We start from the raw sequence: 6,382 nt of genomic DNA on the forward strand, positions 1-6,382 counted from the left end.
AAAATTAGGCAAAATGGAGAAACGACCACTATTTTAATACCCAAAGACGAAGATGTTTAAGATTTTATGATTGTTTCTCTAATCTTCATGTGTATTTATTAATTTACATTATGTCAGAGACATGTTCCCAAGATAATGAAAGCCTTTTACAATCATTTTAATGTCACTAATGCATGTAACATACTTTACTAAATATTCTCCATGGATATTTAAGTAGTATAAGTAGACTATTATAAAATAACATTGTGTTGTTGTTTGCATAATTCCGAATGTAAATTTTAGATTATTCTCTAAGGATAGATTTTTGGAAATTAAATTGTCAGATGAAAGACTATGAACATTTAAAAAAATTATATATGAATTGCCAAGACATAAAAAAAAAACCTAGAAAAATACTTAACACAAATGTATAGGATTATTATGAAGTAAAATTTAAGTCACTCTTAAGGGATACAACAGGGATCCTGAATAAATAAAAACATATAACTTGTTCTTGAATTTTTCAATGTGTCAACATTGTAGGCTTAATTTTTATCCTTGAAGGTCAAACACGTGTTTATTTCCGAACCCTCCCCAAACTCTCCTGAAATAATAGCAATAAAATAAAACTTATATGAAGCCTCAGAGCCTCCAGTCACATATAAAGAAACAAAAAGTTGGTGATAGTGATTTTGTTGAATATGGAGAGTGAAAGTCAAAATTTTGCTGCTCCATAGTATGTGTGGTTTGGGGAGGGAGCTGTGTGTAGGGGATAATTAAAAGTAGCCTGGTTTCTGCTATAAAGGCTCAGAAATCGAAGGTATCAGGTACTTTTGAAGGCAAAGGTATGAGATGAGGCTAAAATTGAGGGAATGTTTGAGTGTTTATGGAACAGTTAGACCCCAAGATATCTTTCATCTGCTTAAGTAGCAGGTCTCAGCTCCTCCCTAAATCTTATGGAGGACAAGAGGTTTTCACTCTGAAGTCTATCCTGGAGACTTTCTACTCAGTGTAAACAGAAACAGGTTAAAAAGAGATTAAGGAGATAGAAAACACTTTACTGCAGATAGGAAAATATCCTCTAGTCCACACATGTAGGTAGTTAAACTCATAATGCTAAAGAATCTGGATTCATTTTGTGGAAACAGACAATAAAAGGAGGAAAAAAACCAACAAACCACCAGTTAATAAGACAGATTGCAAGGATCTTGTCAGCTTACAATCTCTTATTTTTAAAAATTTTTTGCACCTACAGCACTTAGTCTTCCTAGGTGGTCTCCCGTCCAAGTACTAACCAGGCCTGACCCTTCTTAGCTTCCAAGATCAGATGGGATCAGGGTTGTTCAGGGTAGCATGGCCATGGACCAAACTCCAAGATTCTAATAACATATTGAATGTGCTTCTATTAAATATTAATGGACAGCCAAGGATCACCAGATATCTCATAAAATCCTCTGACATGAAAGATAAAAACAAAAATAATAAATAGAATGAAGACAGTCAGAGGGAAAAAAGTCAATCAGAGGAAGAAACTTGGGGAGAAAGTCCAATAATATATAGAAGAGATATACATAAATACTAATGAGAGAAATAAAAGAATATTTAAATATTGTAGGTAAACAAAATATTCCTAGAAATTAAAAGTATGAAATTGTAACTTAAAGATTTGCAGTTCAAATGGAAGGAAATCTCACAGGAAAAAATAGAGGAAAGCAAATGAGATAAAGATCATTCTGACAAATTTATCATCAGAATTGTAGAGCTTGTGTAAAAGAACAGAGAAAAAAATGGTGGAAAAGGAATCATTAAAGAAATAATGTAAGAAAAATTGTTCAGAAAAGCATGAGTTTGTAGAATCATGAAATTTCTGATTCAATGTGTTAAGAAAGACCCATACAAGGTACACTATCATGAAATTTAAATGTCATAAATGGACAATCTTAAAAGTTTACATAAAGATTATGACCTATATAAAAGTTCAGAATTCAGTGTAAATTCCATAACAAAAACTGTTTATCAGAAAAAAATTCAATCTAAAATTCTAAATCCAAACACATGATGAATCTAATGTGAAGTTAGACTAAAAACATTTCAGGTATGCAAATTAAAACTGACTTCTCAAGCTTTTCCTCAGCGATCCACTGTAAAATGCTCCTAAAATAGGATAGTAATCCTAGAAAGAAGACATGAAATCTCAGAAACAGAAGCTCAAAGGTCAGAAAGAGGTGAAGGAGAAGAGTTCTAGGGTCACATTGAAGGGAAGTCTCAGAATGGCAGCCACACATACTCTGTAGAGATCTAGAAATTCTAAGGGAGATCACAAGGACAGAGATCTTAATGGGATGGTGACAAAAGAAAACAAATAAGCAATCAAAGGAACTGATAGACTGCTTGATTTGTTTGGTTTCATAGGGAGCTTTCTACTTGAGAGATTATATCAAAAATTTGGTCCTGGCATAGAAATAAGTAAAGAAAAAACAAGTCAATGCTAATTAAAGAAGCAATTAGTAACTCCAGAGAAAACAAAATTTTTATAAGAAAAAAAAAATCTAATCTTAGTATGTTCGTACTTGTGTTGAAAAAGGATGTTGCCAAATATTTTTGGAGGAAAAATAAATTAATACGGCATTTTTTTTGCAGAATGACTTGTTTAATAATCATTAAAATATAAAAGGAGAATATCTTTTGTGTTAACAATTCCTCCAATAGGGAACATAACACAGAGAAATATTCTCCAAACATATCTTGAGTATATGCACAGAGATTTTTCATGATAACAAATTAAAAATGAGAGAAAGGGGTAATTTACATATTACTAGTATTATAGAATACTACATATCCATCGGAAAAAGAAATAAAATGTTTTATATATGATATGAAATTATGTCCATGCTATATTGAAACAGAAAAATTGTAGACAATACCATTGTCTTATTTCATCTTTATAAAATAAAAATATATGCTCATATATTAGTGTGTGTGTGTGTGTGTGTGTGTGTGTGTGTGTGTGTGTACGGAAGTATAATCTAGTAGTATGCATACCAAATAATTTTCAGTGATTATCTCTGGAACTTGGAAATGAGGAATGGCACAAAATTAATTCGTTCTATTCTTTACATAGGTATGTGCTATATTCTTAAATTTATTTTTTATTTTTTAGGTGAGGCAACCCTTGGTTGACCTCACAGATTGCAAAGACCTTGTCATCTTATAATCCCTTGTTTTTTTTTTTAATTTTTTTTATTTTTTACTCCTACAGTACCTGGTCTTCCTAGGTGGTCTCCCATCCAGGTACTAACCAGGCCCGACCCTGCTCAGCTTCTGAGATCAAATGGGATGGGGCCTGTTGAGGGCGGTATGGCCGTAAACGGTATGTGCTATTTTTAAATAAAGGTTAAAATTTAAAATTTTTATCAAAAACTAAAAAAAAAATAAAAGAAGAAATCATATCACAGTGTGTCTTTGCTTCTGTCAATCTACTTTTGTCCTTATATAAGTCTCCTTCACAGAGTATAGGAGGGTTCATAGTGAAAAATTTATGTGTAAGAGCCATTCAATCTGTTATTTAAAACTACAGATTTCTGAGTATATACAAATGTGTCGTCAGTATATAAAGGATATGCAATTAAGTTCCTTGGTATTTCTATATATGTTAAAAAGGCACATTTAGACACTTAAAATAGCATGATTGCCTATTTAGAGTTCAGAAGATTATATGTTGGAAAACATGTGCACGTTCCACTTCCTAACTAATGGACATCCAGATGGACCTGGCTATAGATAGAAATGTTCTCCTAACTGGTAATCAGTGCCTTTTGATAAAACATAAAATTACTACTTGGTTGCAATAGTTACCTCCATTCTGGACAGCTTTCATATCCTTCAAAAATTTTTTGGTAAAAATGTAGAGTAAGAAATGTTCAAGAAAATTATGTTTTTGTTTTTTTTTTTAAGTGGAGATTCTTCGTAACGTAGAATCTAGTGGCAATGGAATTGGCTATACTGATTCAAAAGCCTATTGTCTGAGCACCTTTGGAAAGGTGCTTTCTATGATTTAAAAAAATTCGTTTTATCATCCAGATTTTTAAATGTATGTATTTAAAATGTAATATTTAAAAATATTTAATTTTTAGTTATATATTACAACTTCATCCAGATTTTTAAATATATATTTTCACTATTTGAAAAATATATTTAAAATGTTAAATATTGTTATATATAACTAATATATAAATTAGTAAATGAGGCATACCGCATCTATCATATATCTATCTATCATCTATCTATCTATCTAGATTCAAAAGCCAGTATCAGGTAGAATGAGTGAGTGAGTGAGTGAGTGAGTGAGTGAGTGAGTGTGTGTGTGTGTGTGTGTGTGTGTGCGCGCGCGCGTCAGGATGTATTTATATAATAATAATAAAGTCCCTATGGGTGACATCAGAAGCATGGCGGCATGAGATGTCCCCCTGGTCTCTCCCCTTGATGTTATTACAAGTTGAACAGCTATAATTTAACAAAAGATTCCCTTCTCAACACACAAACATGTCTGAGAGATTGCACATCGAAACATCTGAAGGTGAGTGAATTGAAACAAACAGTACAGAGGAAAGGTAGGAGAGTTAAGGCAGGTGACATGAAAGCAGCCTAGAGTTCAATACAGGTCTCAGAAGAGGGGAGGAATCAGGTTGCAGCATGCACTCTGTAGCCTCAAGTATTCCTGCTTGAGTAGTCAGCACGTACTGCAACTGAACCCAGCGACAGAGCAGACAGAACACAGAGGTGTGGCAGCTGTAGTCTAGCAGCCACCATTGCCATGAGGAAAACAAAGCCACAGAACATGGCTGCCTCCACTCATCCTCCCAGTGCTACCAATGGGCCACAGAAGAAGCTGTAGCAGTTTAGTGTCAGGTTACAGAGCACATTATCTGCAGCCCTGAGAACTGGAGATTCATTTATTGCTGAGAGGCAGCTGCACGCTGAGGCTAATCCGAGTGACAAGGGTTGAGATACACAGGCAAGGCAGCTGAGGTAGGGCAGTCGCCATTATTGGGAGGAGAGCAAAGCCACAAACAACGACTGGCCTCTGCGAACCAACCCTGCCCCCACCCACCATGGCCGGTCCCAGCAGAGGCACATGGGATACTTCGGGCAGCGCAGCATTGCTCCTGACTGCAGGAGGAGCACTGGGATATTACAAACTCGAAACCCCGTCACCCACCGCATTCCCCCCTGGAGGTGGTGCCCTGAGACCAAGGCGACCTGGTAACAGAAGAGACTCCCACCTCTCCAGTGAATACAGGGCATTTTCCATTCCCCTGCAGAAATCCAAGAAGCCAGAACAGTGCAAGAGAAAATAAAAAACTTGCACTTCAACGCCACCTACTGGAATACAGAAGAAAGACCTCTTCTTGAAAACCTGCTAAATGGAGGTAACACTCTTAAAAAAAAAAAAAAAAAAGCAGATTTTATTTCCATAAATACCTATGCAGAGAAATAATCCATTTGATTCCATAAGTACCTATAAGAAAACTCAGGAAAAAAAATGAAAAATCTCTAGACAATAAAATTAAGGACATGAAAATATGTGATTTAAATGACAGAATTAAAGATTGTATTTCTGAAAAAAACTCAACAAGCTACAAGCAAACTTAGATAGGTAGTTTAATGAACTCAGAGATAAAATCAAGGAACAATGAGAGTATTTTAGCAAAGAGACTGAAATTTAAAAAAAGAATCAAATAGAAATTCTGAAGCTGAAAAATTCAGTAAAAGAGGTGAAGAATGAACTGGTGAGTTTAGGAAGTAGAGCCTTCCTGATGGAGAAAAGAATTAGTAACAGGAAAGACAGAAATCTGGAAATGATGCAGATGGAAGAAGAGAGATACTTGAAAGTTAAAAAAAAAAAAAAGAAAGAACTCTACAAGAACTATCTGACTCCATCAGAATGAGCAGTATAAGAATAATGGATATGACAGAAAGAGAGGAGAGGGAGAAGGGGACAGAGAGCCTATTCAAACAAAATGGTCAACAAGAACTTTCCAAACCTATGGAAAGCTCTGGCTCTTCAAATCCAAGAAGCAAACAAAACATCTAATTATCTCAAGCCAAAAAGGCCTTTTCCAAGGTACATTATATTAAAACTGTCAAAAATTAATAACAAAGAAAGAATTCTCAATGCAGCCAGAGAAAAGAATCTATAGAGAAAACCCCATTAGATTATCATTAAATTTTTTAGCAGAAACCTTACAAACTAGGGGATAGTGATATTGAATATTCGAACTATTGAAAGAGAGAAATTTCCAGCCAAGAATAATATATCCAGCAAAGTTATCCTTTAGACATGAAGGAGAAATAAAATCTTTTCCAGACATACAGTAGCTGAGGGAATTTACTAACTCAAGAA

At 34.5% G+C, this 6,382-nt stretch overlaps 2 pseudogenes; both read right to left on the reverse strand.

Moving 5' to 3' along the window:
- Positions 1 to 1,225: 1,225 nt before the first annotated feature.
- Positions 1,226 to 1,344, reverse strand: LOC111743165 (annotated as a pseudogene).
- Positions 1,345 to 3,229: 1,885 nt separating this feature from the next.
- Positions 3,230 to 3,348, reverse strand: LOC111743123 (annotated as a pseudogene).
- Positions 3,349 to 6,382: the final 3,034 nt, after the last annotated feature.

This window comes from Pteropus vampyrus, unplaced genomic scaffold (genome assembly GCF_000151845.1).
Source record: "Pteropus vampyrus isolate Shadow unplaced genomic scaffold, Pvam_2.0 Scaffold4, whole genome shotgun sequence".
Taxonomy (NCBI): Eukaryota; Metazoa; Chordata; class Mammalia; order Chiroptera; family Pteropodidae; genus Pteropus; species Pteropus vampyrus.